Source organism: Mus pahari, chromosome X (assembly GCF_900095145.1).
Source record: "Mus pahari chromosome X, PAHARI_EIJ_v1.1, whole genome shotgun sequence".
Taxonomy (NCBI): domain Eukaryota; kingdom Metazoa; phylum Chordata; class Mammalia; order Rodentia; family Muridae; genus Mus; species Mus pahari.
Window position 1 is genome coordinate 81,316,227 of NC_034613.1, and position 16,838 is coordinate 81,333,064.

The window sequence follows — 16,838 nt, forward strand, 5'->3', positions numbered from 1 at the left end:
TACTGACCTGCTAAGCAAGTTGTGTCTGTTAGTGCAATAGTGGCATACCTGCTAAAGGGTACCTAACTGCTTTCCACTTGGATTTTCTGGCTGCCCCAACAGAAGGGGATTTATGCCTGGGAGTGTAGTCCTGCTCAAAAGGCTGGGGAAGTCATAGGCCCTAAGATAGGACCTGCCATAGTCATTTTGTTATGTTGTTATGATGTCAAATTACCTTCTAAATATTTGTGTTTATACGCATAGACCTGGGCTACTCTCAAGTCCTAGAGAAGCTTCCGTTTGAGGTAGACATCAGTCAGTGCAAAGACACATAACTGATTAAAGGTCTGAGAACGAGAGACTGAGAGGTCAGTCTTAACCAAAGCATCAATATTACCCCCCCCCCCCCGGCTCAAAACACATCATGGGCCGGGCGTGGTGGCGCACGCCTTTAATCCCAGCACTCCGGAGGCAGAGGCAGGCGGTTTCTGAGTTCGAGGCCAGCCTGGTCTACAGAGTGAGTTCCAGGACAGCCAGGGCTACACAGAGAAACCCTGTCTCGAAAAACCAAAAAACAAAACAAACAAACAAACAAAAAACCATCATGGAAGAAGAGGTAGAAATAGTGTCAGAGCCAAAAGATGTCTAGGAGCTAGGAGTGCTGTCTTCTCGACAGGACACAGCTATCACTGCTCGTGATGTCGCAGCAGTTGTTTGTCAATATGGGTGAGCCTAGAGGTTTATTAGACTAAATGCAAAATGAATTACAGAAATATAGTGTAAAATAAAACTTATGTGGCATACTTAGACTAGTCAAATTCATAGACACAATAAGCACAATGGTGATTATTGTGGATTGGAGAAAGGAAAAATAAGTTGCTTATTAATGTACATATTCAATTTTGCAAAATGAACATGTTCTGGAGGTGAAGGTAACGATGCCTTACTCAGTTGTACGATCACTATTGGCATAGATGCTGAATTTTACGCTATGTGGGATTTTTTTTCACAATAGAAATTCACAAAATGGGTAAAAGAAAATCATACCAAAAATCATTAGCAAAACACATCAAACACTAATTTGTAGTAGTAGTTGTTGTTGTTTTGTTTGTTTTTCAAGACAGGGTTTCTCTGTGTAGCCCTGGCTGTCCTGGAACTCACTTTGTAAACCAGGCCGGCCTCGAACTCAGAAATCCACCTGCCTCTGCCTCCTGAGTGCTGGGATTAAAGGCGTGCACCACCAAGCCTGGCATCAAACACTATTAATAAAGACTCTGAGAAAACTTTAGAGAGAAATTTCTTCTATTTAATAAAGACTACCTACATAAAATCCATATAGTTAAGAGCCTGAAGGGCTTCCCTGTTACATCAACAGCATTAAAAAGTACATAATAGTACTATTCTTGTTCAGTTTACTGCTGGAAATTCTATGAAGTGCAATAAGATTTTATATATATGCATGCATATTGGAAATGAATACTTGCAGATGATCTATTGTCTGGAGAAAAATCCCAAAATTTCTGCAAAAACGTCTTAAAAATGAATAGATGACTAGCAAATTGCTGGTATTAGAGCAGAACCTCTCTTGCTTTGGAGAGACTCTCAGAGTCGGCCCCCACCCACATACAGTCCTTTCTCTCTCAGATGTTTCCAAGGGGAAGTTTCAGCCAGGCGTTACTCTGTAGAATGTCACTGATATAGTCACACTCCCCTTCAGTTGTTCTTCCTCCTTTCACAGCGATCAAAGAGCTAACTTCTGCCTCCCTTCTGGGTCAGGACATTTTCAGATAGCAAACCCCAAATGGAGAAGGGCTGTAAACATAACTATCTCATCACGTAATAGCTAGACCCATTGTTCTTCTGGATGGCCCTATCTGCAAGAATGCCCTTGGGACTTACAAATGCCTGTTTTGACCAGAAAAACAAGCAACATAATGTCTCTAAGTCTGATTTGGTGAGGGCAGCTAACCTTGGAACCATTTTCTTCTGTCCTATTTTCTCCCAAGGGACCTTAATGGCAGCATTTTTGCTGAGTGTGTTAAAGCTCCTCCCTCTCTCCACTCTAGTGAGCTCTCTAATAAACCCCATTTCTGAAGGGGGTTTGGACTTTATGCATTTTTCTTGTACCACGATTCTCCCTGAATCTTACGTTTGGTATGAAAAACCCAGGCGAGAGATAGCATTGAGATGGCTCTCTGTGGAGGCCTCCAGCCTTGTTGCTTCTCTCTGCACATCCAACACCTTTATTGTCCTCCAATACAGGACTTTAGTCCCTCTCTCAATTGGATCTTTATTCTTTCACTCACCCCCTGGGATTTCTGCCTGATCCCCAAATCTTAGCGCTAGATCAGGGGCTCTTTAGCCTTTGATCTGTTCCCTTTGGTCAGATCTGTTAAGTCCAGGGGTCCCTGCCATCAGTCTTAGTCTGTTGTCCATAACCTGGCCATACTTCTGAAACAAAACTGAGGAATGCAAGGGTACTTGTCTTCCTACACATCCTTTCTCTAGACCTGCTTGATTCACTGGGCCTCATAATGGGTAACACTCAAACTTACATACTTTCATCATCACCTAATCCTCCCCAGAGATGAAGAAAAGGAACCTCCAAAACTAGAGGAGCCCCCTAGTCCCTTTAGAAAGACTTTATTAAATCATTCTTTAAGATTTTTTTTTACTAATAGAGACAACAGAAATGGAAAAGAAGTCAGGCCAAATACCAATTACTTATAACCGACTTTTCAGGATTGCCAACAAAAATGTGTCTTTCCTGATGGGGTTTCTCTAGGATCTTGCTTCAAGTGTGGCCAAGAGCAACACTTGCCCAGAGCTTGCTCAAATCCACAAACCCTCAAAGAACCTCAAGGTTAAGGGACATCTGGCTATCCTCAAGCCCCTAGGTGGGAACCAGTTATTTTAAACTTTGAGTTGGATTATTCAATTCCTGACCCCTGAGGATTCAGCACTGAGGATTGATGCTATCTACACAGGGAAGCTGCTGTCGCCCTCACTAATGCAAAATACACTGTAAGCCTCATGGTGGTGGCAGGCGGGCAGATTTCTTCACTTTTAAGCATGAAGCAGTTCATTCCAGACCAAGGTTCAGATCTTCCACTTCTGTTGTTGGGACTGATGGTCTTATCTACAACTTTGTTAAAAAGCAGTCACTTTCCTATTCTTTTAGAAACAGTAACCTCCACTCACTCCTGATTCTCTCCCTCCCATTCTTTCTAAGCTCCACGCTGTCATCTCTGTATTATCCACTCACAGCACAGATGTGAATTCTCCTCCTCATTGCCCTCTCACCAGCCCTCTTACCTCCAGACCCTTTAACAATCCAAGTCTGCGACACTAAATATCCCTTGCTAGCCACATACTACCCCCTTATTAAAGATATATATATTCAACCAATCAACACTCTCCTCAATGCCAGCCTTCTCAGGCTAGCCAACTCCCCACCGATCACATGCCCATTTGAGCTAAAAACAACAGCAACCAAAACAAAACAAAACAAAACAAAAAAAACACAACAAAACCAAACCAAACCACAGAAACGAAAAAACCTCATAGCTGATAGTGCATCCTTTAGGACCTCAGAGGCATTAATGAAGTGATTTTACTGACTTGCTGTGGTTCCTAGCCCCCTTTTCTCTGTCTTTGTACAAACATCTCACTTTACTGGGACTGACCTTACGGATGCTTAAAAAAAGTTCCACCTGACTCTTCCTCACAAGACATTTTTGCCTTTACCTGGGCAGAGTCTTTACCAGGATGGCTCAACAGCTGAGCATAACAATCTTTCCTCAGAAGTTCTAGAACACAAACATTGCAATAAGGCCCCGGACAACTTTGTGGCTCCTAGCACTCTTCTCCAATGTCCTGACGAACTTCTTAGCAGCCCCCTCTTGTCTGTATTTCCTATGTTGTCACATTAATTTTTTTTACCCAAAAAAGGATAAGGAGTTTCACTTTCAAAGGGACATTTCTTTAAAATCCAAGTTATTTCTTCAGAGTTCCACATAGCACTCACTCACTGAGGTCTCACTCAAAAAACAGATCTCTCTCTCTCTCTCTCTCTCTCTCTCTCTCTCTCTCTCTCTCTCTCTCTCTCCCTCTCCCCCTTCTCCCCCCCAAGGGATCATCAGCAAATATTCATTCTGACTCCAAATATGGTTTCCACATTACTCACTCGCATGCTCCCATTTGGAAAGATATAAACTTTCTGATTTCCAAAGGGTTGAGCACCTATCATTAATAACACTCTAATCCTAAAATTTACAGACTGTCTCCCTAACTCAGCAGGCAGCTATTTTCCATTAGGATGGAAACTCCAAACAGGACTCACTTACTGGCCTACGAGGCTGACAAGGAGGCTACATTCTACACTGCCCCATCGCTTAGTTGCTTTACCATTTAGCCACTCTTCTTACTCATCTAAAGAAAAAGCAAAACTACCTCAAGAGGGTGCCACCTTAATCAAGGTTGGTTCACCAAGGGAGAAATGTAATTTTACCTAAGAAGAAAAAGCTTGGCCTGTTAACAACCGTTCACTGTTATTTGTCATTGCCCAAGAACTGACCTCCTCTTTTGACTAATTGAGGCCTCTTTTCTTCTTAGAGATCTCTATGAGGTTATTCAATTCTGCCCTATATGTCAGAAGTTTTTACCCCATTGCTCATTAGGGATCTGTTCTTCCCTACCAATCAAGCCAGAAAACAAATCCCTGGCTAAGACTTGCACATTGACTTTACCCATGAAGTAGACAAAATGTTTATTGTCTTAGGAGATACTTTCTTGAGATGGTTTCCCTGTACATCTGAAGGAGAAGATATGATAATTATATTTTAATCAAATAAATAATATCAAGATATGGATTTTTCACCTTCCTACATTCTAACAATGGGTTCATATTCCTATCTAAAATTACACAGGGCTCATCAGACCCCTTTGTATTACCTGGAAGATGTGCAACCTTATGGGCCACAACTACAAGATAAGGTAGAGAAAATAAATGCCTGCATAAAAACCACTTTACCAAATTAATGACATGAACATAAGGTAACTGGATTAATCTTATCACTCTCATGAGAATCTGTTCAATATCTCAAGCCTAAATCTTTTTAAATTGATGAATGGAAAGCTTTTTTGGATCAGACATTTTCTTCCTTACCCTCTCAAGCCCTAGGTGGTTATAGCCAGATTCCTCTCTCACACCCTTTATTAAGATGTATTGCTGGGGCTGGAGAGGTGGCTCAGTGGCTAAGAGCACTGACTGCTTTCCCAGACCTGAATTCAATTTTTAGCACCTATATGGTGACTCACAACCCTGTGTAACTCTGGTTTCAGGGAATCTGATGCCCTTTTCTGACCTCTGCAGGCACCAGGCATGCATGTGGTACATAGACATACATAAAGGCAAAACACCTATACATATAAAAAATATAAAAGTAAGACAAATTGCTAATAAGTTCCTAATGAAGCATTCCTTTCGATTACCATATCTCTCAGTGTACGTAGGAGACATACAAACCCTAATTGTCAAACACTTCTGGCTTCGGTGGTCCAGGTTCTTCCTGATCCTTCTCATCATCCCCACTGCTGGTAGGCTCCGGCTCTCAGCTCTTGGATTCAATTATATAGGTTACAGCCTGCTCAGAGATTACAAGGAAACCCCCCCCCGCCCCCTGCATACTTAAACCGGATACTGGCTCAACATTTGCTGATCCCAGAGGATGGGGCTTGGAGACTCACCTTTTGGGCAATTCTGCCCATTCTTGAGACCTCCTGGAGGACCTCAAACTCCTATTCAAAAAGCAACCAGATAAGAACACTTCCTTTTGTATCCACCTACCTCTGATGTTGCTGTATTCAAGGAAGAAGACTTCTGTCAGAAAATTTCTGAGTTCTCTTTTGCAACAAACCTCAGACACCACAATTCCCAAAGTACTGGATTTCATAACTGACGTATAAAGGAGGACCTCACAGATTTCACATAATGCTGAGTTGAAATCCTTATATTTGTTTTTTGATTCTAGATTATTCTACTACCAGATTTCCAGTCTCTACTCCATTTTCCCTATTCATCCCCAATGGAAGAAGTTCTTAATCTCTTCTAGAATATATATATGTGTGTGTGTGTGTGTGTGTGTGTGTGTGTGTGTGTGTGTAATTTCATCCATTACTTGCTTAATAACCCCGACACCCCTCTGGCCTGATGGTTGTCTTTTCCTTTCCTCTCTTCACACACTGGAATCTCTGCTGGCTTGGGCAAAATCACAGGGGGCCACTCTGGACCCCTAAATATAAGGGACCTACTTTTACTAACAGGATAGACTCCACTACTCTGACGGACAATACTTCCAAATTATAAGATACATATATATCTAAAGCATCTCTAAATTTTCTAAACTTATGGCCAAAAGGATTCCCATCATCAGGCTCCTCACTATACCTCCTTGGTAACAGAAATTTCCCTCAAGTATACAAGACAGCCTTTACAGGGAGACAGCATATCATTCAGTGTGCAATTTCATCATGAATGTCAGACCCACCTCTGATCAACTCCCCTACTGGGTCAGCTGCTGAATCTTGCCCACTGCAAAGGGGAAATACTTACTATTAGTTTTTTCTTCAGACCCTAGTCACCTTACTACCTACTGGCATAGTTCTTACCACGTCCTCATAATGGTTAGGGACAGTCAGGTTCAATCACTGACCTTTTCTTGTGGCCACTGGTAACTGGAGAATCCACAAAAACTTGGAAAAAGGATCATTTCCCTTTCTAAAACCTCCTTCATCATATTATCTAGATAGGAAAAAGTCCTGTTCTTTCAAGATATTTCAAACCTTGAGCCTGCTGCCATGCTTCTCTTTCAGAATGGGAAATTAAACCCATCCCCTCCCCCCAAAAAATCCTAGCATTTGGGAGGCAGAGGCAGACAAATTTCTGAGTTCGAGGCTAGCCTGGTCTACAGAGTGAGTTCCAGGACAGCCAGGGCTATACAGAGAAACCCTGTCTCAAAAAACAAAACAAAACAAACAAACAAAAAACAAAAAAAGAAAGAAAAGAAAAAATACCAACTATTCCATTTTTCCCCATCTCTACCTCCTGTCTATTCATGTAGGACATCTTCCTTAGTGGCACCCTAGCCCACCTCTGTTTTACCTAGCAACAGGATTGGTACTTGTGCTCTAATACACTAATGCTCAAGTATAGATGTGGCTTTCAATAACTGAAGAGTTCCAGCTCCCCTAATTGGTTACATATACAAACAGATGATCCCTTTTTATCCCTCTACTAGTGGCTTTGGGGATACCATTAGGTATCAGCACAGGAATAGGAGACTCAGCTGCATCCTTAACATAGTATCATGTTTATCTCAGGATTTGTGCGAAAGTCTTGGTGAGGTTTCTCAAAGTCCAGTAAGAATTCAGGATTAGATAGACTCATTGGTAGTGCTTATCATCCAAAATAGAAGAGGCTTAGCTATTCCGACAGGAGAAAAGGAAGAATTTTGCCTCTTTTTGGAGGAGGAATGCTGCTTCTATAAAAGTAAAGAAGCTGAGGAGAAGGGCGACCCTGTAGGAGGACCAGCAGTCTCAATTAACCTGGACCCCAGAGATCTCTCAGACACTGGACCACCNAACAGACAGCATACACCAGCTGATATGAGGCCCCCCCAACACATATACAGCAGAGGACTGCCAGGTTTGGGTTTAGTCAGAGATGATGTACTTAACCCTCAGGACACTGGAGGTCCCAGGGAGTGGAGAGGTCTGGTGGGGTGTGGGGTGTGGGGACATTGTCGTGGAGACAGCGGGCAGGGGAGGTATGGGATGTGGAAGTAGAAGGGTGGACTGGGAGGGGGATAAAACCTGGGCTGTAAAAAAAAATTAAATAAAATTAAAAAAAAAAGTAAATTAGTCCTAGCCAGAGATGCAGTGGAAATGTTAGCCAACTTCGCTTCAAAAGCCAGACTATAGGCATCAGAAACATATCACAGTCCACGTGCCACATGAAGGTGTGTGGACAACACCCTCCCAGTTTATGCCTTGGGCTCAAAGGCTAACTTCTGACAACTCACCACCAAATTTAGGGAGGGGAACTCTTCACTGAATAATGTCTTACTCCGGTGAAAAGAAGCCAGACAGATTTTAATGCTCGCTAATCTTTTAGACACCTCTAATCCCCTTTTCTATAAAATCATTCCTCAGTCTTGATTTTGTTTTATAAACAAAAAGATTAGAAATCTTAGATTAAAAAATCCTCTAGCTGCTATAAGGTGCCTCCCAGACTCAGTCTCTGTCTCTCAGTCTCTCTCTGTCTGTCTCTCTGTCTCTGTCTGTCTCTCTTTCTCCCCCACACCTGTCCCATGAACTGCCAGGCAGGCTCCCACAGTCCTCTTGAAGTTTTTCCTTCTCCTTTTACAATTCTCACAAGAGCTCAGTGTTCCACCATTCTCCCACTCCTCCTCTTTCTCCTCCTCCCCTGACTGAGCATTTCCAGATAACAAGCCTGAAGTGATGAAGGGCTGTGAACAGAACTGTCTCATTGAATGCTAACTAGGCCCATTGTCCTTCCAAGCATTCCTTATCTGGGAATGCCCTTGGAACTTTAAAACTATCCATTTTACTCAGAAATATAAAAACCATAACGTTTCTAAGTCTAACTTTGTAAGATTGGTCGACCTTGGGTTCATTTCTCTGGGCACAACCTACCTACTTTCTCATGAGGGACGTTGAAAGAGCTAATTCTGCTCTCTCTGAGCAGGTTGAGACTCTTGCTTCACCCTCACATCTTTGTCTGGTTCTCTAATAACTTTTTACCTACAGATTGACTTGGCATTTCTTTCTCAGACCCTACTCCTCCCTGATATGTAACATGCGAGAAAATAACTTTATGCACAAAATCAATCACTTGTCTAATTTATATGTAGAAATGAAAAGTAAAAACACAATATCATTTACAATTAATTCAAAGCAAAGGAGACACTGAGGTACAAACTAATAAATCATGTATATGTATATGACAGAACTGTTGATGAAAGATATCTGAGAAGACCCAAATAAATGGACAGAACAAGAAAAGGAACACTGTAGGGATATATACCCCCTAAGATGATTTATGAGTATAGTACAATTTACATCTAAATCTATGCTTTTTGTAGACTGACTCAAATTTAAATTCATATGTTAGTTTATATTCCTACTAATGTACCCAGGTTCCCTTATTCTACCCACATCCTCATTAACACTGGTTATTGGAGTTATCTGAGCAAATGTGGCTGTGATTTTAGCTAATAATTAGTGGTAATGGACTTTCAATATATATATATATATATATATATATATATATATATATATATAATTTGATAATTTCATATATATGAATAGTGTAGTTTGATTCAGCCTGGCTCATCTCCCAGCTCCTCTCAGATCTACCTGCCTCATTCCTCCCTCCCTCTTCTTTTTTTTTCTGAGACAGGATCTCAGTATGTAATTCTAACTGTCCTGGAAATCACTCCAGGACACTCAAGGACTAGGCTGCCCTTGAACTTACAGAGACCCTTCCTGCCCTTGCCTCCCAATGCTGGGATTAAAGGTGTGTGCACCACTATAGTCTCATTTCTATTTATTTATTTGTTTGTTTGTTTATTTATTTAAATATTTATTTAATGTGAGTACACTGTAGCTATCTTCACACACACCAGAAATGGTCATCAGATCTCATTATGTATGGTTGTGAGCCACCATGTGGTTGCTGGAATTTGAACTCAGGACCTCTAGAAGAGCAGTCAGTGCTCTTAACTGCTGAGCCATCTCTCCAGTCGTCATTTCTTTTAAATTATCCACCAAGTCAAATTCGTGCTGCTCATAGCCTCATACCAGGCCACCACACCCTTAAGGAAAAAAGACTCCCAGGCTCCCAGCAGCTATCAGCTGACTCCCTAGCTATCAGCTAGGACTAAGAGTGCATGCGTTCCTTTCCACTACATTCTGGAATGCTGAATGGGTTGGTCTTCCTGCAGGTAACCACAGTAGCTGTGAGTTTCTGGGTCCAGCAGTCCTGTCATGTCTAGAAGGCATTGTTCTTCCCTGATGTCTGGCTCCTATACTCTGTCCGTTGCCATTCTCCTGCATTTTTCATGATCCTTGGGAGGGGCCGTTTAGATGCCTTCTTTATGCTTGAACATGGACACTTAGTTTCTGTACGTTAACCAGCTGTGACTTGCTGTGTTAACCACTGCCCACTGTTCAAAGAAATTTCGCTTATGAGGAGTGAAAGTTATACTAATCAATGGATAAAAAGATACAAATTTAGAGAAGAGTGTGGCACTAAGTCTATTTAGCAAAACGATAGTGGTAGATTCCCACCTGGGGCTTATGAGCTCTCCAGCCCTGGGTTCCTGGCCAGATTTACTGAACCAGACACATGTTTCATCCTGTAGAGTAGATCTCAAAGCAAACCAGAGAGTAGAATGCAGTTGATTACTCCAATAACATTTATGCCACTATTGCAACCATGGGTGTGTTTTGCTGTGCTGGTTGTTATTGTAGCTCACAGGATTCAGAGTTGGAGAAAAGTGTTGATGACTTGTGTCACCCAGAAACTTGTATTAGCACCTCTTGGCACTAGGAAAGCTAGTGAGCAGGTAGGACGCTTCCTGGTCAGTCCCACCTGATTTCTCCATGTCGTGAGAGCCAAGTTTGTAATGATTTACAATCAGGTTCTGGTGGCCAACCAAGAGCAATGGCTGTGTTAATTTGGGGATTTCTGGAACAACTGTGGATAACAACTTAAGAGGAGGTATCCTACATCTGGCATTAGTTTTATCTGGCAACAGATAACGTCTGAGATTGAGCATTATCCCCCCGTGTAGCGTAACTAATTAAACTCTGAGCCAGGCACAGAAAGGTGAATACCACATGACCTCCTTATATGTGAAATCTTTAAACAGTCAGAAGCAGAGAGCCAGGACCTGAATTTTGGGGGCAGGTGTTGTCAAAGAGTATGAATTTTTGGTTCATCAGAGTAAATAAGAATCTAGAGAGCTAATACATAGCACAGTACCAATAGATAGCACTGGCCTGTATACTTCAAATTTGCTAAAAGAGTAAATCTTAGATCCTAACTACAGGAGCAGATGAATATTATTAATTAAATTATTATGGAACATTTTACAATGTGTGTGCATATATATATATACATATAGATATGTATATATATATATATATATATATTACTATGTATGGTGCATATAGCTCTACAATTGTGCTTCAATAAAGCTGGAAATAAAGCAGCAATAAAAACTAAAGTACATAGATCTCAATACAGAATAATGCTTAATTGAGGTTGGGAGTGGTATCTGCTCTGTGGTGATAAAAGGCTGGATTTGTGTACAATCAGTACACATTAACACAAAATTAAAGTTAATAAAATTTAAAAGGAGCTATTTGATTTCCAAATTATAAAACACATGCCAAAGTGCCCTTTCAGGCGACTGTTTCTTCATTCTTTCTTTTATTTTTATTTTATTTATTTAATTAATTTATTTATTTTTGGTTTTTAGAGACAGGATTTCTGTGTGTAGCCCTGGCTGTCCTGGAACTCACTCTGTAGACCAGGCTTGCCTCGAACTCAGAAATCTGCCTGCCTCTGCCTCCCAAGTGCTGGGATTAAAGGTGTGTGCCACCACACCCAGCTGTTTCTTCATTCTTTTTTGTTTTGTTTTGTTTTGTTTTTTTCAAGACAGGGTTTCTCTGTATAGCCCTGGCTGTTCTGGAACTCACTTTGTAGACCAGGCTGGCCTCGAACTCAGAAATCCACCTGCCTCTGCCTCCCAAGTGCTGGGATTAAAGGCGTGCGCCACCACGCCCGGTTGTTTCTTCATTCTTTATGGCTGTTTATTGTTTAGTTAGATTTGGTTTTGAAATTTTCATACAGGAGAACACTGTATTTTTGTATTTGGTGTGGCAGAGACAGAGAAATTTGAGGCCAGGCCCCAGACTGAGAGCTTATCTCAGTCTTTCCCTGCTCTCATGCCTTCTGCACCAGTCTTAACCATGAAGACACCCAAACAGTCATCCGGAGATCTCCCACCAGCAGTTTGCTTGACCATGGTTTCCCAATAGGTATCTTATCCTGGAGGTACACTGGCCAGACACGGTCTTATGACTTCAACACAATAGCAAAGATAGCTTGGAAATATAGGATAGTAGATAGAAATTTAGCTTTCCCTAATGGCTTTATTTCCTCATCTACCTTTACAGACTGGTAAATGAGGATGCAGAGAGGGGAAATAGTTGCCCAAAGTCACATCAGTGGAAAAGGTGGAATTAGTATCAATGACTCTCTTTTCCTTATATTTGTAAATAAAACAATTGGGCTGGAGAGATGGCTCAGCGGTTAAGAGCACTGACTGCTCTTCCAGAGGTCCTGAGTTCAATTCCCAGCAACCACATGGTGGCTCACAACCACCCGTAATGAGATCTGATGCCCTCTTTTGGTGTGTGTGTCTGAAGATGGCTATAGTGTACTCATATAAATAAAAATAAATAAATCTTTTAAAAAATTAAATAAAATAATTCCATCAGGAAGATATCAGAGGCTCACAAGACTGGAGGAAGACTGGAGAAGGAAAGAAAACAAGACACGAAGGGGAACCATTTGTTTAAGACACTGCTCCGGGGGAAAGCCACACATATTAGGGTTTTGTTCTTGTGCCAATCATTTAAGACTCAAAGGCCAAGCAAATATCTGGATATGCCATTTCCTAAAGACAATATACTAGTTTTCTATTAATGCATCTAAGATGGTCTCTGACTAGGTAGCTAAAACAACATGTAGTCCTTCTTTTTTTTTTTAATTTATTTATTTATTTATTATATGTAAGTACACTGTAGCTGTCTTCAGACACTCCAGAAGAGGGCGTCAGATCTTGTTACGGATGGTTGTGAGCCACCATGTGGTTGCTGGGATTTGAACTCTGGACCTTCGGAAGAGCAGTCGGGTGCTCTTACCCACTGAGCCATCTCTCCAGCCCCATGTCGTCCTTCTTGCCTAGGTGTGTGTAGGTCAGAAGTTCAGGAACGGTTTGGCTTGGGTCATCACCCTGCTGCTATAAAGATAAATAAAGATACTTTTTTTTTCTTTTATGGATACTGGCCGGATAGTTCTTTGAGCTCACAGAATTATCCATATCTTAAAAACAAAACGAAAAACCAAAAAGACTATGTAGCTCTTTCATCTTAAAATCTAGGAATGTAGAATTTCTGTGCATCAAATCTTTCTCATTTTTCAAATTTCTCTTATTAAAAGTATAGCCCCTTATGGTCTTACCAGAATAAGTCTTCCCAAAATATGATGATATTCTCTCTCTCTCTCTCTCTCTCTCTCTCTCTCTCTCTCTCTCTCTCTCTCACACACACACACACACACACACACACACACACACACGGAAATTTAAAAAAATATATTTGAGAGTAAATTACAATTACATCCTGTTACAACAACATAAGACCCTTAAATTGGAAGCCATATTTTCATGTCTTGCCAGCTATACAAGTTGCAGTAGAATTTTAGAGAAGGAACAGAATCAAATCCGGTTTGGAGTGTGAACAGGATGGAAGAGCATTCTGAAGCCCGTGATAGTCCCATGGAACTAAAGAGGCTGCCAACAAACATTGGTGTTGCTTTGTCAGCTCCAGGCCCCAGTGACACACTTTCAAACTCCTTTGTCAGGCTCCTTAGAACTTCCTGGTAGCCTCTACATCTCTGGTGTTGCTATAACCACATTGTCCTCTAAATCAACCCTGCTTGGATGTGAGCACCCAGACCAGCAGCTCAGGACTCTTCGATCTAGCATATCTTGGAGAATCCACAGTCCTCTGTCAAAAAAAATGATGATTTATTTTTATTTCATGTGCATTGGTGTTTTACCTGCACATATGGCTGTGTAAGGGAGTCAATCCCCCAAAGTGGAGTTACATACAGATAGTTGTGAGCTGCCATGTAGGTGCTGGGGATTGAACTGGGACCCACTGGAAGAAATAGCTGGTGTTCTTAACTGCTGAGCAATCTCTCCAGCCCCTACTCTTGTTCAATTTTACATACATTAGCTCACAGTCTGGGACACAGCAAGAGTTTGGGGAGATCTCTTTTCTTCCCCCATGTACAAAGGAGCAACTAGAGCTGAGTGTAGAGGCAGGGGAAGAGCCGGATGGCCTTACTGCCGGGCTTTCGGGCCTGGAATCCTTCCCACAGATCCTGCAGCTCACTTGAACTCCTCTTCCTTTCGGGCAGATATAATGTGGAGAGTGGATCTGGGCTCTGGGTAGTGATGGCGGGGGTTATAGCAATGCTTCAGGGAAGACATAATTATCCTGGGGGTTTATGGGCTATGGGTTACTCTTTTCTTTTCTTTCTTTGTTTTCTTTTCTCTTTTCTCTTCTTTCTTTTTTCTTTTCTTTTCTTTTTTTTCTTTTCTTTTTTTTTTTTTTTGAGACAAGGTTTTCTCTGTGTAGCCCTGGCTGTCCTGGAACTCACTCTGTACTCTGTAGACCAGGCTGGCCTCGAACTCAGAAATCTGCCTGCCTCTGCCTCCCAAGTGCTAGGTTTACAGGTATGCGCCACCATGCCCGGCTGTCTCTCTTTTTTTTTTTTTTTTTTAAAGATTTATTTATTTACTATATACACTGTAGCTGTCTTCAGACACTCCAGAAGAGGGAGTCAGATGTTGTTACAGATGGTTATGAGCCACCATGTGGTTGCTGGGATTTGAACTCCGGACCTTCGGAAGAGCAGTGGGGTGCTCTTACCCACTGAGCCATCTCACCAGCCCTGGCTGTCTCTTTTCTAAAGCTTCAAAGCAACATCCATTTACCTGAATGTGGAGACCATGTGTGTCCCAGTGTGTGCACTGGGACAGGCCTGGGGAAAGTGGGGTGCTCTGGATTCAAACCCACTGTTAAAGAACCACATGCTGAAAGCACCCTCCCAGGTGGAAAGACTGTGTCTAACGTCAGACACTCCACGTGCCCCTCTCAGAGAGTACTCAGAAGCGAGAAGAACCACAGGCCAGACCCCTAGAGCCTGCAGCTGAGACAATCCCTGCCAAATAGGTATCAGGTGATTCTTCAGGCATGCCTGAGAAGAGGGCCAGGAGCCACACCCAGGTCAAAGAGGAACCTAAAAGGACAAAAGGCAGGGCAGGGACTGAGGCCCGAACCTCCTGCTAACCCTGGGCTCTTCTCAGAATTTGGACATTTCCACGAACCTAAGGAATAACGGCCACTGTCCCTGACCATTATTGAGCCTTTTCCCAGATTGTCTTTGCCCTTTTTTTCCCTATCACATACGTTTCCTGCTCCTGCCTTGTTCACCTGGCCAAAAACTAGTTGTTTTGGTTTTGGTTTTGGTTTTTCGAGACAGGGTCTCTCTGTGTAGCTCTGGCTGTCCTGGAACTCACTCTGTAGACCAGGCTGGCCTTGAATTCGGAAATCCGCCTGCCTCTGCCTCCCAAGTGCTGGGGCATGCGCCACCACTGCTCGGCCAAATACTAGTGTTTACATAAGTTATGGTCTAGGCCTAGTTCTGTGTCTGGTGAGAAAGCCTGGGCAACTCAAGCTGTCCCTGGTCCGGGTCATAGCCAAAGGCCACCTAGCTCTGCTTAGAGCGGTTTTACTGCCTCAACCCCTGTTTTCTAAGCAACAAAGATCCCTCATTATCACTGCTTGAGAGACTATATTTTTCTTTTTCTTTTTCAATTTTGTTATTAAATATTTTCCTCATTTACATTTCAAATGCTATCCTGAAAGTTCCCTGTACCCTCCCCCTGCCCTGCTCCCCTACCCACCCACTCCCACTTCTTGGCCCTGGTGTTCCCCTGTACTGGGGCATATAAAGTTTGCAAGATCTAGGGGCCTTTCTTCCCAATGATGGCTGAATACGCCATCTTCTACTACATACGCAGCTAGAGACACGAGCTCTGGGGGTGCTGATTAGTTCATATTGTTGTTCCACCTATAGGGTTGCATCCCCCTTCAGTTCCTTGGGAACTTGAGAGACTATTTTTTTAAAAAAACAATTTTTTTGAGATAATTACATTATTTCCCATCCTGTCTTTCCTTCTCCCATATACTCTTTCTTTTTAATTTTCAAATTCTTGACTTTTTCATTAATTATTCATACCTTTTTAAACTTTTTTATTGGTTATTTTATTTATTTACATTTCAAATGTTATCCCCTTCCCGGTCCCCCCCTCCCTGCAAATCCCCCATCCCCTCCCCATCTCCCCTGTGAGGGTGCTCCTCCCTCTCCTGCCCCCTCCCCAGCATTCCCCTATACTGGGGATCAAGCCTCAGCAAGACCAAGGGCTTTTTCATTACGTATTCACTTTACATTCAGATTCCAGGCCTCTCTCTCCCTCCTCTCCTCCAAGTCCCACCCTTACAGATCCCTCCCCCCACTACCTCTCTCTTTCTCCTCAGAGAAGGGGAAAGCCCTTTGGGTACCACCCCACCCTGGGATATCCATTCGCAGCTTTCTGAGGCCTCTTTTATAAATTCTGTAAGTGTGATGAAGTTCCCCGATCCTGTGTCAACTGTGAGGCTCCTAACGGACAGGCTGCATTTCCAGACTGTAAAGAGGTAATCAATCTATTAGCTCAGCCCTTTCTGGCTAATGTGGTTATGGGCATTCCTTACAGAAGAGACTGGCAGTGGGCTCATGGGGTTATACTATTCTTGCCTCTATCCTAGTTATTTCACTTTCCACATGGATGTAATAAACATCCTGGAATCCTAAGCCACCGACCATTCATCTGCTATCCTCCACTCTCACACCACTGGGGGTTTTACTTCTG